Source organism: Heterodontus francisci, chromosome 19 (genome assembly GCF_036365525.1).
Source record: "Heterodontus francisci isolate sHetFra1 chromosome 19, sHetFra1.hap1, whole genome shotgun sequence".
Lineage (NCBI taxonomy): Eukaryota > Metazoa > Chordata > Chondrichthyes > Heterodontiformes > Heterodontidae > Heterodontus > Heterodontus francisci.
The window spans coordinates 90787691-90810265 of record NC_090389.1 but is presented as its reverse complement, the minus strand read 5'-3'; the positions used below and the strand labels follow the sequence as shown (position 1 = coordinate 90810265).

The 22575-nt window shown below is 57.7% G+C and overlaps 1 protein-coding gene across 5 annotated transcripts in view; it reads right to left on the bottom strand.

The window, feature by feature from the left end:
• Positions 1–20583, bottom strand: part of usp19 (ubiquitin specific peptidase 19) — a 205714-nt gene extending 185131 nt beyond the window's left edge. For all 5 annotated transcript variants that reach the window (XR_010977002.1, XM_068052211.1, XM_068052208.1 and 2 more), the window contains exon 1: positions 20240–20583. The gene's annotated coding sequence lies outside the window, so the exon portion shown is untranslated. The remainder of the gene's footprint in view (positions 1–20239) is intronic.
• Between the last annotated feature and the right edge of the window lie 1992 nt (positions 20584–22575).

Here is a 22575-nt window from a genome sequence, read left to right as displayed (position 1 = left end):
AGAGACTGTCCTGGGACACTGTAACCCGCTGTGTGAGAGAGAGACTGTCCTGGGACACTGTAACCCGCTGTGAGAGAGAGAGAGAGACTGTCCCTGGGACACTGTAACCCGCTGTGTGAGAGAGAGAGACTGTCCCTGGGACACTGTAACCCGCTGTGAGAGAGAGAGACTGTCCCTGGGACACTGTAACCCGCTGTGAGAGAGAGAGACTGTCCCTGGGACACTGTAACCCGCTGTGAGAGAGAGAGACTGTTCCCTGGGACACTGTAACCCGCTGTGAGAGAGAGAGACTGTCTGGGACACTGTAACCCGCTGTGTGAGAGAGAGACTGTCCCTGGGACACTGTAACCCGCTGTGAGAGAGAAAGAGAGACTGTCCCTGGGACACTAACCCGCTGTGTGAGAGAGACTGTCCCTGGGACACTGTAACCCGCTGTGAGAGAGAGAGAGAGACTGTCCCTGGGACACTGTAACCCGCTGTGAAGAGAGAGAGAGACTGTCCCTGGGACACTGTAACCCGCTGAGAGAGAGAGACTGTCCCCTGCGACACTGTAGCCCGCTGTGTGAGAGAGAGAGAGACTGCCCCTGGGACACTGTAACCCACTGTGTGAGAGAGAGACTGTCCCTGGGACACTGTAACCCGCTGTGAGAGAGAGAGAGACTGTCCCTGGACACTGTAACCCGCTGTGTGAGAGAGAGAGACTGTCCCTGGGACACTGTAACCCGCTGTGTGAGAGAGAGAGAGAGAGACTGTCCCTGGGACACTGTAACCCGCTGTGTGAGAGAGAGACTGTCCCTGGGACACTGTAACCCGCTGTGAGAGAGAAGAGAGAGACTGTCCCTGGGGACACTGTAACCCGCTTGTGAGAGAGAGAGAGACTGTCCCTGGGACACTGTAACCCGCTGTGAGAGAGAGAGAGACTGTCCCTGGGACACTGTAACCCGCTGTGTGAGAGAGAGAGAGACTGTCCCTGGGACACTGTAACCCGCTGTGTGAGAGAGAGAGAGAGAGACTGTCCCTGGGAAACTGTAACCCGCTGTGTGAGAGAGAGACTGTCCCTGGGACACTGTAACCCGCTGTGTGAGAGAGAGAGACTGTCCCTGGGACACTGTAACCCGCTGTGTGAGAGAGAGAGAGACTGTCCCTGGGACACTGTAACCCGCTGTGAGAGAGAGACACGGTCCCTGGGACACTGTAACCCGCTGTGTGAGAGAGAGAGAGACTGTCCTGGACACTGTAACCCGCTGAGAGAGAGACTGTCCCTGGGATACTGTAACCGCTGTGAGAGAGAGACTGTCCCTGGGATACTGTAACCCGCTGTGAGAGAGAGAGAGACTGTCCCTGGGACACTGTAACCCGCTGTGTGAGAGAGAGAGAGACTGTCCCTGGGACACTGTACCCGCTGTGTGAGAGAGAGAGAGACTGTCCCTGGGACACTGTAACCCGCTGAGAGAGAGACTGTCCCTGGGATACTGTAACCCGCTGTGAGAGAGAGACTGTCCCTGGATACTGTAACCCGCTGTGAGAGAGAGAGAGACTGTCCCTGGGACACTGTAACCCGCTGTGTGAGAGAGAGAGAGACTGTCCCTGGGACACTGTACCCCGCCGTAGAGAGAGACTGTCCCTGGGACACTGTAACCCGTCGGCTGTGAGAGAGAGACACTGTCCCTGGGACACTGTAACCCGCTGTGTGAGAGAGAGAGACTGTCCCTGGGACACTGTAACCCGCTGTGTGAGAGAGAGAGACTGTCCCTGGGACACTGTAACCCGCTGTGAGAGAGAGAGAAGACTGTCCTGGGACACTGTAACCCGCTGTGAGAGAGAGAGACTGTCCCTGGGACACTGTAACCCGCTGTGAGAGAGAGAGAGAGAGACTGTCCCTGGGACACTGTAACCCGCTGTGAGAGAGAGAGACGGTCCCTGGGACACTGTAACCCGCTGTGTTAGAGAGAGAGACTGTCCCTGGGACACTGTAACCCGCTGTGTGAGAGAGAGTGTCCCTGGGACACTGTAACCCGCTGTGTGAGAGCGCGAGACTGTCCCTGGACACTGTAACCCGCTGTGTGTGAGAGAGCGAGGACTGTCCCTGGGACACTGTAACCCGCTGTGTGAGAGAGAGAGACTGTCCCTGGGACACTGTAACCCGCTGTGAGAGAGAGAGAGACTGTCCCTGGGACACTGTAACCCGCTGAGAGAGGGAGAGAGAGAGACTGTCCCTGGGACACTGTAACCCGCTGTGAGAGAGAGAGAGAGACTGTCCCTGGGACACTGTAACCCGCTGTGTGAGAGAGAGAGACTGTCCCTGGGACACTGTAACCCGCTATGAGAGAGAGAGAGAGAGAGAGAGAGAGAGAGAGACTGTCCCTGGGACACTGTAACCCGCTGTGAGAGAGAGAGAGAGAGAGACTGTCCCTGGGACACTGTAACCCGCTGTGAGAGAGAGACTGTCCCTGGGACACTGTAACCCGCTTGAGAGAGAGACTGTCCCTGGGACACTGTAACCCACTGTGAGAGAGAGAGACTGTCCCTGGGATACTGTAACCCGCTGTGAGAGAGAGAGACTGTCCCTGGGACACTGTAACCCGCTGTGAGAGAAGAGAGAGACTGTCCCTGGGACACTGTAACCGCTGTGTGAGAGAGAGAGACTGTCCCTGGGACACTAACCCGTTGTGAGAGAGAGAGAGAGAGAGACTGTCCCTGGGACACGGTAACCCGCTGAGAGAGAGAGAGACTGTCCCTGGGACACTGTAACCCGCTGTGTGAGAGAGAGAGACTGTCCCTGGGACACTGTAACCCGCTGTGTGAGAGAGAGACTGTCTGGGACACTGTAACCCGCTGTGTGAGAGAGAGAGACTGTCCCTGGGACACTGTAACCCGCTGAGTGAGAGAGAGACTGTCCCTGGACACTGTAACCCGCTGAGAGAGAGACTGTCCCTGGGACACTGTAACCCGCTGAGAGAGAGACTGTCCCTGGGACACTGTAACCCGCTGTGAGAGAGAGAGAGACTGTCCCTGGGACACTGTAACCCGCTAGAGAGAGAGACTGTCCCTGGGACACTGTAACCTCTCTGTGTGAGAGAGAGAGACTGTCCCTGGACACTAACCCGCTGTGAGAGAGAGAGACTGTCCCTGGGACACTGTAACCCGCTGTGAGAGAGAGAGAGAGAGACTGTCCCTGGGACACTGTAACCCGCTGTGAGAGAGAGAGACGGTCCCTGGGACACTGTAACCCGCTGTGTTAGAGAGAGAGACTGTCCCTGGACACTGTAACCCGCTGTGTGAGAGGAGAGTGTCCCTGGGACACTGTAACCCGCTGTGTGAGAGCGCGAGACTGTCCCCTGGGACACTGTAACCCGCTGTGTGAGAGAGCGAGACTGTCCCTGGGACACTGTAACCCGCTGTGTGAGAGAGGAGACTGTCCCTGGGACACTGTAACCCGCTGTGAGAGAGAGAGGAGAGGACTGTCCCTGGGACACTGTAACCCGCTGAGAGGGAGAGAGAGAGACCTGTCCCTGGGACACTGTCACCCGCTGTGAGAGAGAGAGAGAGACTGTCCCTGGACACTGTAACCCGCTGTGTGAGAGAGAGAGACTGTCCCTGGGACACTGTAACCCGCTGTGAGAGAGAGAGAGAGAGAGAGACTGTCCCTGGGACACTGTAACCCGCTTGTGAGAGAGAGAGAGAGAGAGAGAGACTGTCCCTGGGACACTGTAACCCGCTGTGAGAGAGAGACTGTCCTGGGACACTGTAACCCGCTGTGAGAGAGAGAGACTGTCCCTGGACACTGTAACCCGCTGTGAGAGAGAGAGACTGTCCATGGGACACTGTAACCCGCTGTGAGAGAGAGACTGTCCCTGGGACACTGTAAACCGCTGTGAGAGAGAGAGAGAGACTGTCCCTGGGACACTGTAACCCGCTGTGAGAGAAAGAGAGAGACTGTCCCTGGGACACTGTAACCCGCTGTGTGAGAGAGAGAGACTGTCCCTGGGACACTAACCCGTTGTGAAAGAGAGAGAGAGAGATTGTCCCTGGGACACGGTAACCCGCTGTGTGAGAGAGAGAGACTGTCCCTGGGACACTGTAACCCGCTGTGTGAGAGAGAGAGACTGTCCCTGGGACACTGTAACCCGCTGTGAGAGAGAGAGACTGTCCCTGGGACACTGTAACCCCGCTGTGAGAGAGAGAGACTGTCCCTGGGACACTGTAACCCGCTGTGAGAGAGAGAGACTGTCCCTGGGACACTGTAACCCGCTGTGTGAGAGAGAGACTGTCCCTGGGACACTGTAACCCGCTGTGAGAGAGAAAGAGAGACTGTCCCTGGGACACTAACCCGCTGTGTGAGAGAGAGAGACTGTCCCTGGGACACTGTAACCCGCTGTGAGAGAGAGAGAGACTGTCCCTGGGACACTGTAACCCGCTGAGAGAGAGAGACTGTCCCTGGGACACTGTAGCCCGCTGTGTGAGAGAGAGAGAGACTGTCCCTGGACACTGTAACCCACTGTGTGAGAGAGAGACTGTCCCTGGGACACTGTAACCCGCTGTGAGAGAGAGAGAGACTGTCCTGGGACACTGTAACCCGCTGTGTGAGAGAGAGAGACTGTCCCTGGGACACTGTAACCCGCTGTGTGAGAGAGAGAGAGAGACTGTCCCTGGGAAACTGTAACCCGCTGTGTGAGAGAGAGACTGTCCCTGGGACACTGTAACCCGCTGTGTGAGAGAGAGAGACTGTCCCTGGGACACTGTAACCGCTGAGTGACGAGAGAGAGACTGTCCCTGGGACACTGTAACCCGCTGTGTGAGAGAGAGAGAGACTGTCCCTGGGACACTGTAACCCGCTGTGAGAGAGAGAGAGACTGTCCCTGGGATACTGTAACCCGCTGTGAGACGAGAGAGAGAGACTGTCTCTGGGACACTGCAACCCGCTGTGAGAGAGAGACACGGTCCCTGGGACACTGTAACCCGCTGTGTGAGAGAGAGAGAGACTGTCCCTGGGACACTGTAACCCGCTTGTGAGAGAGAGACTGTCCCTGGGATACTGTAACCGCTGTGAGAGAGAGAGAGACTGTCCCTGGATACTGTAACCCGCTGTGAGAGAGAGAGAGACTGTCCCTGGGACACTGTAACCCGCTGTGTGAGAGAGAGAGAGACTGTCCCTGGGACACTGTACCCGCTGTGAGAGAGAGACTGTCCCTGGGACACTGTAACCCGCTGTGAGAGAGAGAGACTGTCCCTGGGACACTGTAACCCGCTGTGTGAGAGAGAGAGACTGTCCCTGGGACACTGTAACCCGCTGTGTGAGAGAGAGAGACTGTCCCTGGGACACTGTAACCCGCTGTGAGAGAGAGAGACTGTCCCTGGGACACTGTAACCCGCTGTGCGAGAGAGAGAGAGAGACTGTCCCTGGGACACTGTAACCCGCTGTGAGAGAGAGAGACGGTCCCTGGGACACTGTAACCCGCTGTGTTAGAGAGAGAGACTGTCCCTGGGACACTGTAACCCGCTGTGTGAGAGAGAGTGTCCCTGGGACACTGTAACCCGCTGTGTGAGAGCGCGAGACTGTCCCTGGGACACTGTAACCCGCTGTGTGAGAGAGCGAGACTGTCCCTGGGACACTGTAACCCGCTGTGTGAGAGAGAGAGACTGTCCCTGGGACACTGTAACCCGCTGTGAGAGAGAGAGAGACTGTCCCTGGGACACTGTAAACCCGCTGAGAGAGGGAGAGAGAGAGACTGTCCCTGGGACACTGTAACCCGCTGTGAGAGAGAGAGAGAGACTGTCCCTGGGACACTGTAACCCGCTGTGTGAGAGAGATAGACTGTCCCTGGGACACTGTAACCCGCTATGAGAGAGAGAGAGAGAGAGAGAGAGAGAGAGAGACTGTCCCTGGGACACTGTAACCCGCTGTGAGAGAGAGAGAGAGAGAGACTGTCCCTGGGACACTGTAACCCGCTGTGAGAGAGAGACTGTCCCTGGGACACTGTAACCCGCTGTGAGAGAGAGACTGTCCCTGGGACACTGTAACCCACTGTGAGAGAGAGAGACTGTCCCTGGGATACTGTAACCCGCTGTGAGAGAGAGAGACTGTCCCTGGGACACTGTAACCCGCTGTGAGAGAAAGAGAGAGACTGTCCCTGGGACACTGTAACCCGCTGTGTGAGAGAGAGAGACTGTCCCTGGGACACTAACCCGTTGTGAGAGAGAGAGAGAGAGAGAGACTGTCCCTGGGACACGGTAACCCGCTGAGAGAGAGAGAGACTGTCCCTGGGACACTGTAACCCGCTGTGTGAGAGAGAGAGACTGTCCCTGGGACACTGTAACCCGCTGTGTGAGAGAGAGAGACTGTCTCTGGGACACTGTAACCCGCTGTGTGAGAGAGAGAGACTGTCCCTGGGACACTGTAACCCGCTGAGTGAGAGAGAGACTGTCCCTGGGACACTGTAACCCGCTGAGAGAGAGACTGTCCCTGGGACACTGTAACCCGCTGAGAGAGAGACTGTCCCTGGGACACTGTAACCCGCTGTGAGAGAGAGAGAGACTGTCCCTGGGACACTGTAACCCGCTTAGAGAGAGAGACTGTCCCTGGGACACTGTAACCCTCTGTGTGAGAGAGAGAGACTGTCCCTGGGACACTAACCCGCTGTGAGAGAGAGAGACTGTCCCTGGGACACTGTAACCCGCTGTGAGAGAGAGAGAGAGAGACTGTCCCTGGGACACTGTAACCCGCTGTGAGAGAGAGAGACGGTCCCTGGGACACTGTAACCCGCTGTGTTAGAGAGAGAGACTGTCCCTGGGACACTGTAACCCGCTGTGTGAGAGAGAGTGTCCCTGGGACACTGTAACCCGCTGTGTGAGAGCGCGAGACTGTCCCTGGGACACTGTAACCCGCTGTGTGAGAGAGCGAGACTGTCCCTGGGACACTGTAACCCGCTGTGTGAGAGAGAGAGACTGTCCCTGGGACACTGTAACCCGCTGTGAGAGAGAGAGAGAGACTGTCCCTGGGACACTGTAACCCGCTGAGAGAGGGAGAGAGAGAGACTGTCCCTGGGACACTGACACCCGCTGTGAGAGAGAGAGAGAGACTGTCCCTGGGACACTGTAACCCGCTGTGTGAGAGAGAGAGACTGTCCCTGGGACACTGTAACCCGCTGTGAGAGAGAGAGAGAGAGAGAGACTGTCCCTGGGACACTGTAACCCGCTGTGAGAGAGAGAGAGAGAGAGAGAGACTGTCCCTGGGACACTGTAACCCGCTGTGAGAGAGAGACTGTCCCTGGGACACTGTAACCCGCTGTGAGAGAGAGAGACTGTCCCTGGGACACTGTAACCCGCTGTGAGAGAGAGAGACTGTCCATGGGACACTGTAACCCGCTGTGAGAGAGAGACTGTCCCTGGGACACTGTAAACCGCTGTGAGAGAGAGAGAGAGACTGTCCCTGGGACACTGTAACCCGCTGTGAGAGAAAGAGAGAGACTGTCCCTGGGACACTGTAACCCGCTGTGTGAGAGAGAGAGACTGTCCCTGGGACACTAACCCGTTGTGAAAGAGAGAGAGAGAGATTGTCCCTGGGACACGGTAACCCGCTGTGTGAGAGAGAGAGACTGTCCCTGGGACACTGTAACCCGCTGTGTGAGAGAGAGAGACTGTCCCTGGGACACTGTAACCCGCTGTGAGAGAGAGAGACTGTCCCTGGGACACTGTAACCCGCTGTGAGAGAGAGAGACTGTCCCTGGGACACTGTAACCCGCTGTGAGAGAGAGAGACTGTCCCTGGGACACTGTAACCCGCTGTGTGAGAGAGAGACTGTCCCTGGGACACTGTAACCCGCTGTGAGAGAGAAAGAGAGACTGTCCCTGGGACACTAACCCGCTGTGTGAGAGAGAGAGACTGTCCCTGGGACACTGTAACCCGCTGTGAGAGAGAGAGAGACTGTCCCTGGGACACTGTAACCCGCTGAGAGAGAGAGACTGTCCCTGGGACACTGTAGCCCGCTGTGTGAGAGAGAGAGAGACTGTCCCTGGGACACTGTAACCCACTGTGTGAGAGAGAGACTGTCCCTGGGACACTGTAACCCGCTGTGAGAGAGAGAGAGACTGTCCCTGGGACACTGTAACCCGCTGTGTGAGAGAGAGAGACTGTCCCTGGGACACTGTAACCCGCTGTGTGAGAGAGAGAGAGAGACTGTCCCTGGGAAACTGTAACCCGCTGTGTGAGAGAGAGACTGTCCCTGGGACACTGTAACCCGCTGTGTGAGAGAGAGAGACTGTCCCTGGGACACTGTAACCCGCTGTGTGAGAGAGAGAGACTGTCCCTGGGACACTGTAACCCGCTGTGTGAGAGAGAGAGAGACTGTCCCTGGGACACTGTAACCCGCTGTGAGAGAGAGAGACTGTCCCTGGGATACTGTAACCCGCTGTGAGAGAGAGAGAGACTGTCTCTGGGACACTGCAACCCGCTGTGAGAGAGAGACACGGTCCCTGGGACACTGTAACCCGCTGTGTGAGAGAGAGAGAGACTGTCCCTGGGACACTGTAACCCGCTGTGAGAGAGAGAGACTGTCCCTGGGATACTGTAACCCGCTGTGAGAGAGAGAGAGACTGTCCCTGGGATACTGTAACCCGCTGTGAGAGAGAGAGAGACTGTCCCTGGGACACTGTAACCCGCTGTGTGAGAGAGAGAGAGACTGTCCCTGGGACACTGTACCCGCTGTGAGAGAGAGACTGTCCCTGGGACACTGTAACCCGCTGTGAGAGAGAGACACTGTCCCTGGGACACTGTAACCCGCTGTGTGAGAGAGAGAGACTGTCCCTGGGACACTGTAACCCGCTGTGTGAGAGAGAGAGACTGTCCCTGGGACACTGTAACCCGCTGTGAGAGAGAGAGACTGTCCCTGGGACACTGTAACCCGCTGTGAGAGAGAGAGAGAGACTGTCCCTGGGACACTGTAACCCGCTGTGAGAGAGAGAGACGGTCCCTGGGACACTGTAACCCGCTGTGTTAGAGAGAGAGACTGTCCCTGGGACACTGTAACCCGCTGTGAGAGAGAGAGAGACTGTCCCTGGGATACTGTAACCCGCTGTGAGAGAGAGAGAGACTGTCCCTGGGACACTGTAACCCGCTGTGTGAGAGAGAGAGAGAGACTGTCCCTGGGACACTGTACCCGCTGTGAGAGAGAGACTGTCCCTGGGACACTGTAACCCGCTGTGAGAGAGAGACACTGTCCCTGGGACACTGTAACCCGCTGTGTGAGAGAGAGAGACTGTCCCTGGGACACTGTAACCCGCTGTGTGAGAGAGAGAGACTGTCCCTGGGACACTGTAACCCGCTGTGTGAGAGAGAGAGACTGTCCCTGGGACACTGTAACCCGCTGTGAGAGAGAGAGACTGTCCCTGGGACACTGTAACCCGCTGTGAGAGAGAGAGAGAGAGACTGTCCCTGGGACACTGTAACCCGCTGTGAGAGAGAGAGACGGTCCCTGGGACACTGTAACCCGCTGTGTTAGAGAGAGAGACTGTCCCTGGGACACTGTAACCCGCTGTGTGAGAGAGAGTGTCCCTGGGACACTGTAACCCGCTGTGTGAGAGCGCGAGACTGTCCCTGGGACACTGTAACCCGCTGTGTGAGAGAGCGAGACTGTCCCTGGGACACTGTAACCCGCTGTGTGAGAGAGAGAGACTGTCCCTGGGACACTGTAACCCGCTGTGAGAGAGAGAGAGACTGTCCCTGGGACACTGTAACCCGCTGAGAGAAGGAGAGAGAGACTGTCCCTGGGACACTGTAACCCGCTGTGAGAGAGAGAGAGAGACTGTCCCTGGGACACTGTAACCCGCTGTGTGAGAGAGAGAGACTGTCCCTGGGACACTGTAACCCGCTGTGAGAGAGAGAGAGAGAGAGAGACTGTCCCTGGGACACTGTAACCCGCTGTGAGAGAGAGAGAGAGAGAGACTGTCCCTGGGACACTGTAACCCGCTGTGAGAGAGAGACTGTCCCTGGGACACTGTAACCCGCTGTGAGAGAGAGAGACTGTCCCTGGGATACTGTAACCCGCTGTGAGAGAGAGAGACTGTCCCTGGGACACTGTAACCCGCTGTGAGAGAAAGAGAGAGACTGTCCCTGGGACACTGTAACCCGCTGTGTGAGAGAGAGAGACTGTCCCTGGGACACTAACCCGTTGTGAGAGAGAGAGAGACTGTCCCTGGGACACGGTAACCCGCTGAGAGAGAGAGAGAGAGACTGTCCCTGGGACACTGTAACCCGCTGTGTGAGAGAGAGAGACTGTCCCTGGGACACTGTAACCCGCTGTGTGAGAGAGAGAGACTGTCCCTGGGACACTGTAACCCGCTGTGAGAGAGAGAGAGACTGTCTCTGGGACACTGTAACCCGCTGTGTGAGAGAGAGAGACTGTCCCTGGGACACTGTAACCCGCTGAGAGAGAGAGAGACTGTCCCTGGGACACTGTAACCCGCTGAGAGAGAGACTGTCCCTGGGACACTGTAACCCGCTGAGAGAGAGACTGTCCCTGGGACACTGTAACCCGCTGTGAGAGAGAGAGAGAGATTGTCCCTGGGACACTGTAACCCGCTGAGAGAGAGAGACTGTCCCTGGGACACTGCAACCCGCTGTGTGAGAGAGAGAGACTGTCCCTGGGACACTAACCCGCTGTGAGAGAGAGAGAGAGAGACTGTCCCTGGGACACTGTAACCCGCTGTGAGAGAGAGAGACGGTCCCTGGGACACTGTAACCCGCTGTGTTAGAGAGAGAGACTGTCCCTGGGACACTGTAACCCGCTGTGTGAGAGAGAGTGTCCCTGGGACACTGTAACCCGCTGTGTGAGAGCGCGAGACTGTCCCTGGGACACTGTAACCCGCTGTGTGAGAGAGCGAGACTGTCCCTGGGACACTGTAACCCGCTGTGTGAGAGAGAGAGACTGTCCCTGGGACACTGTAACCCGCTGAGAGAGGGAGAGAGAGAGACTGTCCCTGGGACACTGTAACCCGCTGTGAGAGAGAGAGAGAGACTGTCCCTGGGACACTGTAACCCGCTGTGTGAGAGAGAGAGACTGTCCCTGGGACACTGTAACCCGCTGTGAGAGAGAGAGAGAGAGAGAGACTGTCCCTGGGACACTGTAACCCGCTGTGAGAGAGAGAGAGAGAGAGAGAGACTGTCCCTGGGACACTGTAACCCGCTGTGTGAGAGAGAGAGACTGTCCCTGGGACACTAACCCGTTGTGAGAGAGAGAGAGAGAGACTGTCCCTGGGACACGGTAACCCGCTGTGTGAGAGAGAGAGACTGTCCCTGGGACACTGTAACCCGCTGTGTGAGAGAGAGAGACTGTCCCTGGGACACTGTAACCCGCTGTGAGAGAGAGAGACTGTCCCTGGGACACTGTAACCCGCTGTGAGAGAGAGAGACTGTCCCTGGGACACTGTAACCCGCTGTGAGAGAGAGAGACTGTCCCTGGGACACTGTAACCCGCTGTGTGAGAGAGAGACTGTCCCTGGGACACTGTAACCCGCTGTGAGAGAGAAAGAGAGACTGTCCCTGGGACACTAACCCGCTGTGTGAGAGAGAGAGACTGTCCCTGGGACACTGTAACCCGCTGTGAGAGAGAGAGAGAGACTGTCCCTGGGACACTGTAACCCGCTGTGAGAGAGAGAGAGACTGTCCCTGGGACACTGTAACCCGCTGAGAGAGAGAGACTGTCCCTGGGACACTGTAGCCCGCTGTGTGAGAGAGAGAGAGACTGTCCCTGGGACACTGTAACCCACTGTGAGAGAGAGAGAGACTGTCCCTGGGACACTGTAACCCGCTGAGAGAGAGAGAGAGACTGTCCCTGGGACACTGTAACCCGCTGTGTGAGAGAGAGAGACTGTCCCTGGGACACTGTAACCCGCTGTGTGAGAGAGAGAGAGAGAGACTGTCCCTGGGAAACTGTAACCCGCTGTGTGAGAGAGAGACTGTCCCTGGGACACTGTAACCCGCTGTGTGAGAGAGAGAGACTGTCCCTGGGACACTGTAACCCGCTGTGAGAGAGAGAGAGAGACTGTCCCTGGGACACTGTAACCCGCTGTGAGAGAGAGAGAGACTGTCCCTGGGACACTGTAACCCGCTGAGAGAGAGAGACTGTCCCTGGGACACTGTAGCCCGCTGTGTGAGAGAGAGAGAGACTGTCCCTGGGACACTGTAACCCACTGTGAGAGAGAGAGACTGTCCCTGGGACACTGTAACCCGCTGAGAGAGAGAGAGAGACTGTCCCTGGGACACTGTAACCCGCTGTGTGAGAGAGAGAGACAGTCCCTGGGACACTGTAACCCGCTGTGTGAGAGAGAGAGAGAGAGACTGTCCCTGGGAAACTGTAACCCGCTGTGTGAGAGAGAGACTGTCCCTGGGACACTGTAACCCGCTGTGTGAGAGAGAGAGACTGTCCCTGGGACACTGTAACCCGCTGTGTGAGAGAGAGAGACTGTCCCTGGGACACTGTAACCCGCTGTGTGAGAGAGAGAGAGACTGTCCCTGGGACACTGTAACCCGCTGTGTGAGAGAGAGAGAGACTGTCCCTGGGACACTGTAACCCGCTGTGAGAGAGAGAGACTGTCCCTGGGATACTGTAACCCGCTGTGAGAGAGAGAGAGACTGTCCCTGGGACACTGCAACCCGCTGTGAGAGAGAGACACGGTCCCTGGGACACTGTAACCCGCTGTGTGAGAGAGAGAGAGACTGTCCCTGGGACACTGTAACCCGCTGTGAGAGAGAGAGACTGTCCCTGGGATACTGTAACCCGCTGAGAGAGGGAGAGAGAGACTGTCCCTGGGACACTGTAACCCGCTGTGAGAGAGAGAGAGAGACTGTCCCTGGGACACTGTAACCCGCTGTGTGAGAGAGAGAGACTGTCCCTGGGACACTGTAACCCGCTGTGAGAGAGAGAGAGACTGTCCCTGGGACACTGTAACCCACTGTGAGAGAGAGAGAGAGAGAGAGACTGTCCCTGGGACACTGTAACCCGCTGTGAGAGAGAGAGAAAGAGACTGTCCCTGGGACACTGTAACCCGATGTGAGAGAGAGAGAGAGAGACTGTCCCTGGGACACTGTAACCCGATGTGAGAGAGAGACTGTCCCTGGGACACTGTAACCCGCTGTGAGAGAGAGAGACTGTCCCTGGGACACTGTAACCCGCTGTGAGAGAGAGAGACTGTCCCTGGGATACTGTAACCCGCTGTGAGAGAGAGAGACTGTCCCTGGGACACTGTAACCCGCTGTGAGAGAGAGAGAGACTGTCCCTGGGACACTGTAACCCGCTGTGAGAGAAAGAGAGAGACTGTCCCTGGGACACTGTAACCCGCTGTGTGAGAGAGAGAGACTGTCCCTGGGACACTAACCCGTTGTGAGAGAGAGAGAGAGAGAGACTGTCCCTGGGACACGGTAACCCGCTGAGAGAGAGAGAGAGAGAGACTGTCCCTGGGACACTGTAACCCGCTGTGTGAGAGAGAGAGAATGTCCCTGGGACACTGTAACCCGCTGTGTGAGAGAGAGAGACTGTCCCTGGGACACTGTAACCCGCTGTGTGAGAGAGAGAGACTGTCTCTGGGACACTGTAACCCGCTGTGTGAGAGAGAGAGACTGTCCCTGGGACACTGTAACCCGCTGAGTGAGAGAGAGACTGTCCCTGGGACACTGTAACCCGCTGAGAGAGAGACTGTCCCTGGGACACTGTAACCCGCTGAGAGAGAGACTGTCCCTGGGACACTGTAATCCGCTGTGAGAGAGAGAGAGAGACTGTCCCTGGGACACTGTAACCCGCTGAGAGAGAGGGACTGTCCCTGGGACACTGTAACCCGCTGTGTGAGAGAGAGAGACTGTCCCTGGGACACTAACCCGCTGTGAGAGAGAGAGACTGTCCCTGGGACACTGTAACCCGCTGTGTGAGAGAGAGAGAGAGACTGTCCCTGGGACACTGTAACCCGCTGTGAGAGAGAGAGACGGTCTCTGGGACACTGTAACCCGCTGTGTTAGAGAGAGAGACTGTCCCTGGGACACTGTAACCCGCTGTGTGAGAGAGAGTGTCCCTGGGACACTGTAACCCGCTGTGTGAGAGCGCGAGACTGTCCCTGGGACACTGTAACCCGCTGTGTGAGAGAGCGAGACTGTCCCTGGGACACTGTAACCCGCTGTGTGAGAGAGAGAGACTGTCCCTGGGACACTGTAACCCGCTGTGAGAGAGAGAGAGACTGTCCCTGGGACACTGTAACCCGCTGAGAGAGGGAGAGAGACTGTCCCTGGGACACTGTAACCCGCTGAGAGAGGGAGAGAGAGAGACTGTCCCTGGGACACTGTAACCCGCTGTGAGAGAGAGAGAGAGAGACTGTCCCTGGGACACTGTAACCCGCTGTGTGAGAGAGAGAGACTGTCCCTGGGACACTGTAACCCGCTGTGAGAGAGAGAGAGAGAGAGACTGTCCCTGGGACACTGTAACCCGCTGTGAGAGAGAGAGAGAGAGAGAGACTGTCCCTGGGACACTGTAACCCGCTGTGAGAGAGAGAGACTGTCCCTGGGACACTGTAACCCGCTGTGAGAGAGAGAGACTGTCCCTGGGACACTGTAACCCGCTGTGAGAGAGAGAGACTGTCCCTGGGACACTGTAACCCGCTGTGAGAGAGAGAGACTGTCCCTGGGACACTGTAACCCGCTGTGAGAGAGAGAGAGACTGTCCCTGGGACACTGTAACCCGCTGTGAGAGAAAGAGAGAGACTGTCCCTGAGACACTGTAACCCGCTGTGTGAGAGAGAGAGACTGTCCCTGGGACACTAACCCGTTGTGAGAGAGAGAGAGAGAGACTGTCCCTGGGACACGGTAACCCGCTGAGAGAGAGAGAGAGACTGTCCCTGGGACACTGTAACCCGCTGTGTGAGAGAGAGAGACTGTCCCTGGGACACTGTAACCCGCTGTGTGAGAGAGAGACTGTCCCTGGGACACTGTAACCCGCTGTGTGAGAGAGAGAGACTGTCTCTGGGACACTGTAACCCGCTGTGTGAGAGAGAGAGACTGTTCCTGGGACACTGTAACCCGCTGTGTGAGAGAGAGACTGTCCCTGGGACACTGTAACCCGCTGTGAGAGAGAGAGAGAGAGACTGTCCCTGGGACACTGTAACCCGCTGAGAGAGAGAGACTGTCCCTGGGACACTGTAACCCGCTGTGTGAGAGAGAGAGACTGTCCCTGGGACACTGTAACCCGCTGTGTGAGAGAGAGAGACTGTCCCTGGGACACTGTAACCCGCCGAGAGAGAGAGAGTGTCCCTGGGACACTGCAACCCGCTGAGAGAGAGAGAGACTGTCCCTGGGACACTGTAACCCGCTGTGAGAGAGAGAGAGACTGTCCCTGGGACACTGTAACCCGCTGTGAGAGAGAGAGAGAGAGACTGTCCCTGGGACACTGTAACCCGCTGTGAGAGAGAGAGAGACTGTCCCTGGGACACTGTAACCCGCTGTGAGAGAGAGAGACTGTCCCTGGGACACTAACCCGCTGTGAGAGAGAGAGAGACTGTCCCTGGGACACTGTAACCCGCTGTGTGAGAGAGAGAGACTGTTCCTGGGACACTGTAACCCGCTGAGTGAGAGAGAGACTGTCCCTGGGACACTGTAACCCGCTGAGAGAGAGACTGTCCCTGGGACACTGTAACCCGCTGAGAGAGAGACTGTCCCTGGGACACTGTAACCCGCTGTGAGAGAGAGAGAGAGACTGTCCCTGGGACACTGTAACCCGCTGTGTGAGAGATGGAGACTGTCCCTGGGACACTGTAACCCGCTGTGTGAGAGAGAGACTGTCCCTGGGACACTGTAACCCGCTGTGAGAGAGAGAGAGAGAGACTGTCCCTGGGACACTGTAACCCGCTGAGAGAGAGAGACTGTCCCTGGGACACTGTAACCCGCTGTGTGAGAGAGAGAGACTGTCCCTGGGACACTGTAACCCGCCGAGAGAGAGAGAGACTGTCCCTGGGACACTGTAACCCGCTGTGAGAGAGAGAGAGACTGTCCCTGGGACACTGTAACCCGCTGTGAGAGAGAGAGAGACTGTCCCTGGGACACTGTAACCCGCTGTGAGAGAGACTGTCCCTGGGACACTGTAACCCGCTGTGAGAGAGAGACTGTCCCTGGGACACTGTAACCCGCTGAGAGAGAGAGAGAGAATGTCCCTGGGACACTGTAACCCGCTGTGAGAGAGAGAGAGACTGTCCCTGGGACACTGTAACCCGCCGAGAGAGAGAGAGACTGTCCCTGGGACACTGTAACCCGCTGTGAGAGAGAGAGAGACTGTCCCTGGGACACTGTAACCCGCCGAGAGAGAGAGAGACTGTCCCTGGGACACTGTAACCCGCTGTGAGAGAGAGAGAGACTGTCCCTGGGACACTGTAACCCGCTGTGAGAGAGAGAGAGACTGTCCCTGGGACACTGTAACCCGCTGTGAGAGAGACTGTCCCTGGGACACTGTAACCCGCTGTGAGAGAGATAGAGACTGTCCCTGGGACACTGTAACCCGCCGAGAGAGAGAGAGACTGTCCCTGGGACACTGTAACCCGCTGTGAGAGAGAGAGAGACTGTCCCTGGGACACTGTAACCCGCTGTGAGAGAGACTGTCCCTGGGACACTGTAACCCGCTGTGAGAGAGAGACTGTCCCTGGGACACTGTAACCCGCTGAGAGAGAGAGAGAGAATGTCCCTGGGACACTGTAACCCGCTGTGAGAGAGAGAGAGACTGTCCCTGGGACACTGTAACCCGCTGTGAGAGAGAGAGAGAGAATGTCCCTGGGACACTGTAACCCGCTGTGAGAGAGAGAGAGACTGTCCCTGGGACACTGTAACCCGCCGAGAGAGAGAGAGACTGTCCCTGGGACACTGTAACCCGCTGAGAGAGAGAGACTGTCCCTGGGACACTGTAACCCGCTGAGAGAGAGAGAGAGAATGTCCCTGGGACACTGTAACCCGCTGTGAGAGAGAGAGAGACTGTCCCTGGGACACTGTAACCCGCCGAGAGAGAGAGAGACTGTCCCTGGGACACTGTAACCCGCTGTGAGAGAGAGAGAGACTGTCCCTGGGACACTGTAACCCGCCGAGAGAGAGAGAGACTGTCCCTGGGACACTGTAACCCGCTGTGAGAGAGAGAGAGACTGTCCCTGGGACACTGTAACCCGCTGTGAGAGAGAGAGAGACTGTCCCTGGGACACTGTAACCCGCTGTGAGAGAGACTGTCCCTGGGACACTGTAACCCGCTGAGAGAGAGAGAGACTGTCCCTGGGACACTGTAACCCGCTGTGAGAGAGAGAGAGAGACTGTCCCTGGGACACTGTAACCCGCCGAGAGAGAGAGAGACTGTCCCTGGGACACTGTAACCCGCCGAGAGAGAGAGAGACTGTCCCTGGGACACTGTAACCCGCTGTGAGAGAGAGAGAGACTGTCCCTGGGACACTGTAACCCGCCGAGAGAGAGAGAGACTGTCCCTGGGACACTGTAACCCGCTGTGAGAGAGAGAGAGACTGTCCCTGGGACACTGTAACCCGCTGTGAGAGAGAGAGAGACTGTCCCTGGGACACTGTAACCCGCTGTGAGAGAGACTGTCCCTGGGACACTGTAACCCGCTGTGAGAGAGACTGTCCCTGGGACACTGTAACCCGCCGAGAGAGAGAGAGACTGTCCCTGGGACACTGTAACCCGCTGTGAGAGAGAGAGAGACTGTCCCTGGGACACTGTAACCCGCTGTGAGAGAGAGAGAGAGAGACTGTCCCTGGGACACTGTAACCCGCTGTGAGAGAGAGAGAGAGAGACTGTCCCTGGGACACTGTAACCCGCTGTGAGAGAGAGAGAGACTGTCCCTGGGACACTGTAACCCGCTGTGAGAGAGAGAGAGACTGTCCCTGGGACACTGTAACCCGCTGTGAGAGAGAGAGAGACTGTCCCTGGGACACTGTAACCCGCTGTGAGAGAGAGAGAGACTGTCCCTGGGACACTGTAACCCGCTGTGAGAGAGAGAGAGACTGTCCCTGGGACACTGTAACCCGCTGAGAGAGAGACTGTCCCTGGGACACTGTAACCCGCTGTGAGAGAGAGAGAGACTGTCCCTGGGACACTGTAACCCGCTGTGAGAGAGACTGTCCCTGGGACACTGTAACCCGCTGTGAGAGAGACTGTCCCTGGGACACTGTAACCCGCCGAGAGAGAGAGAGACTGTCCCTGGGACACTGTAACCCGCTGTGAGAGAGAGAGAGACTGTCCCTGGGACACTGTAACCCGCTGTGAGAGAGACTGTCCCTGGGACACTGTAACCCGCTGTGAGAGAGACTGTCCCTGGGACACTGTAACCCGCTGTGAGAGAGAGAGAGACTGTCCCTGGGACACTGTAACCCGCTGTGAGAGAGACTGTCCCTGGGACACTGTAACCCGCTGTGAGAGAGAGAGAGACTGTCCCTGGGACACTGTAACCCGCTGTGTGAGAGAGAGAGACTGTCCCTGGGACACTGTAACCCGCTGTGTGAGAGAGAGAGACTGTCCCTGGGACACTGTAACCCGCTGTGTGAGAGACTGTCCCTGGGACACTGTAACCCGCTGTGAGAGAGAGAGAGACTGTCCCTGGGACACTGTAACCCGCTGTGTGAGAGACTGTCCCTGGGACACTGTAACCCGCCGAGAGAGAGAGAGACTGTCCCTGGGACACTGTAACCCGCTGTGTGAGAGACTGTCCCTGGGACACTGTAACCCGCCGAGAGAGAGAGAGACTGTCCCTGGGACACTGTAACCCGCTGTGTGAGAGAGAGAGACTGTCCCTGGGACACTGTAACCCGCTGTGTGAGAGACTGTCCCTGGGACACTGTAACCCGCCGAGAGAGAGAGAGACTGTCCCTGGGACACTGTAACCCGCTGTGTGAGAGAGAGAGACTGTCCCTGGGACACTGTAACCCGCTGTGTGAGAGACTGTCCCTGGGACACTGTAACCCGCCGAGAGAGAGAGAGACTGTCCCTGGGACACTGTAACCCGCTGTGTGAGAGAGAGAGAGACTGTCCCTGGGACACTGTAACCCGCCGAGAGAGAGAGAGACTGTCCCTGGGACACTGTAACCCGCTGTGTGAGAGAGAGAGACTGTCCCTGGGACACTGTAACCCGCCGAGAGAGAGAGAGACTGTCCCTGGGACACTGTAACCCGCTGAGAGAGAGAGAGACTGTCCCTGGGACACTGTAACCCGCTGTGTGAGAGACTGTCCCTGGGACACTGTAACCCGCTGAGAGAGAGAGAGACTGTCCCTGGGACACTGTAACCCGCTGTGTGAGAGACTGTCCCTGGGACACTGTAACCCGCCGAGAGAGAGAGAGACTGTCCCTGGGACACTGTAACCCGCTGTGTGAGAGACTGTCCCTGGGACACTGTAACCCGCCGAGAGAGAGAGAGACTGTCCCTGGGACACTGTAACCCGCTGTGTGAGAGAGAGACTGTCCCTGGGACACTGTAACCCGCTGTGTGAGAGACTGTCCCTGGGACACTGTAACCCGCTGAGAGAGAGAGAGACTGTCCCTGGGACACTGTAACCCGCTGTGAGAGAGAGACTGTCCCTCGGACACTGTAACCCGCTGAGAGAGAGAGAGACTGTCCCTGGGACACTGTAACCCGCTGTGTGAGAGACTGTCCCTGGGACACTGTAACCCGCTGAGAGAGAGAGAGACTGTCCCTGGGACACTGTAACCCGCTGTGTGAGAGACTGTCCCTGGGACACTGTAACCCGCCGAGAGAGAGAGAGACTGTCCCTGGGACACTGTAACCCGCTGTGTGAGAGACTGTCCCTGGGACACTGTAACCCGCCGAGAGAGAGAGAGACTGTCCCTGGGACACTGTAACCCGCTGTGTGAGAGAGAGACTGTCCCTGGGACACTGTAACCCGCTGTGTGAGAGACTGTCCCTGGGACACTGTAACCCGCTGAGAGAGAGAGAGACTGTCCCTGGGACACTGTAACCCGCTGTGAGAGAGAGACTGTCCCTGGGACACTGTAACCCGCTGTGAGAGAGAGACTGTCCCTGGGACACTGTAACCCGCTGAGAGAGAGACTGTCCCTGGGACACTGTAACCCGCTGAGAGAGAGAATGTCCCTGGGACACTGTAACCCGCTGTGAGAGAGAGACTGTCCCTGGGACACTGTAACCCGCTGAGAGAGAGAATGTCCCTGGGACACTTTAACCCGCTGAGAGAGAGACTGTCCCGGGCCTCCTACCTCCTACTCGGGGCTCCGCCGATCCCGGCCTGTAACCAGTCCTCGGGCCCAGGCACCCGCTCCGTGCTTCTGCGCTGTCCCTGGGTGGGCAGCACCGGGCTATGCTCGGAATGCAGCCCCGCGCTGTATCCCGGCCGGGGCGGGTAGGCCTCTCCGCGGCCCCCGGCTACTGCTGCTGGTGTACTCCGGCTACTGGATGTCTGCAGGTCGCCCCGTGCCAGCTCCCCGGTGCTGATGCGAGTTTCAGTGCGGGAGGCCTCTCCGCTGCCACCGGCGCCAGAACCTGGAGACCGCACCGGGTCGGCACCGAGCGGTGGACAATCCCAAACTTCCGGTGACAGGAAACACGTCACCAGCTGAAGCCGTCGCACAGCCGGGAAGCGTCACGTGGACTCACGACCTGGGGGCGGGGCGTCCAGGGCTGGTCTCGATCAGCGCGCGCATTCCGAGGCGGGGACCAGGAACTCGGCCATGATTGCGCACGCAGTCTGGGGCGGGGCTGGGTAATCCCGCTTTGGAGCTGGCACGTGGTGTCAGTTGCGGGCGGGAAAGTTCCAGGAGGAGACATTCGGATAGTGAGTGACAACTGGGCAGGGAGGGAGGTTATCGAGGCCATGGAGGGACTTGTAAACCGACATGAACGGTTCACAAACCATGGCGTTGCTTGACTGGGAGCCAATAAGGACAGGTGGTTTCAACAGCTCATCCAAAAAATGGCCATTCACATCGTGCAGCTCTCCCTCAGTCCTGACCCTCCGACAGTGCAGCACTCCCTCAGTACTGACCCTCCGACAGTGCAGCACTCCCTCAGTCCTGACCCTCCGACAGTGCAGCACTCCCTCAGTCCTGACCCTCCGACAGTGCAGCACTCCCTCAGTACTGACCCTCCGACAGTGCAGCACTCCCTCAGTCCTGACCCTCCGACAGTGCAGCACTCCCTCAGTACTGACCCTCCGACAGTGCAGCACTCCCTCAGTCCTGACCCTCCGACAGTGCAGCACTCCCTCAGTACTGACCCTCCGACAGTGCAGCACTCCCTCAGTACTGACCCTCCGACAGTGCAGCACTCCCTCAGTACTGACCCTCCGACAGTGCAGCACTCCCTCAGTCCTGACCCTCCGACAGTGCAGCACTCCCTCAGTACTGACCCTCCGACAGTGCAGCACTCCCTCAGTACTGACCCTCCGACAGTGCAGCACTCCCTCAGTACTGACCCTCCGACAGTGCAGCCCTCCCTCAGTGCTGACCCTCCGACAGTGCAGCACTCCTTCAGTACTGACCCTCCGACAGTGCAGCACTCCCTCAGTCCTGACCCTCCGACAGTGCGGCGCTCCCTCAGTACTGACCCTCCGACAGTGCAGCGCTCCCTCCTGACCCTCCGACAGTGCAGCACTCCCTCAGTACTGACCCTCCGACAGTGCAGCACACCCTCAGTACTGACCCTCCGACAGTGCAGCACTGCCTCAGTACTGACCCTCCGACAGTGCAGCACACCCTCAGTACTGACCCTCCGACAGTGCAGCACTCCCTCAGTACTGACCCTCCGACAGTGCAGCACTCCCTCAGTACTGACCTTCCGACAGTGCAGCACTCCCTCAGTACTGACCCTCCGACAGTGCAGCACCCCCTCAGTACTGACCCTCCAACTGTTCAGCACTCCCTCAGTCCTGACCCTCCGACAGTGCAGCGCTCCCTCAGTACTGACCTTCCGACAGTGCAGCATTCCCTCAGTACTGACCCTCCGACAGTGCAGCACTCCCTCAGTACTGACCCTCCGACAGTGCAGCACTCCCTCAGTACTGACCTTCCGACAGTGCAGCACTGCCTCAGCACTGACCCTCCAACGGTGCAGCACTCCCTCAGTCCTGACCCTCCGACAGTGCGGCGCTCCCTCAGTACTGACCTTCCGACAGTGCAGCATTCCCTCAGTACTGACCCTCCGACAGTGCAGCACTCCCTCAGTACTGACCCTCCGACAGTGCTGCGCTCCCTCAGTACTGACCTTCCGACAGTGCAGCACTCCATCAGTACTGACCCTCCGACAGTGCATCACCCCCTCAGTACTGACCCTCCAACTGTTCAGCACTCACTCAGTACTGACCCTCCAACAGTGCAGCACTCCCTCAGTACTGACCCTCCGACAGTGCAGTTCTCCCTCAATACTGGCCCTCCGACATTGCAGTGCTCTCTCAGTACTGACCCTCCGACAGTGCAGTGCTCTCTCAGTACTGACCCTCCAACAGTGCAGCCCTCCCTCAGTACTGTCCCTCTGACAGTGCAGCACTCCCTCAGTACTGACCCTCCAACAGTGCAGCACTCCCTCAGTACTGACCCTC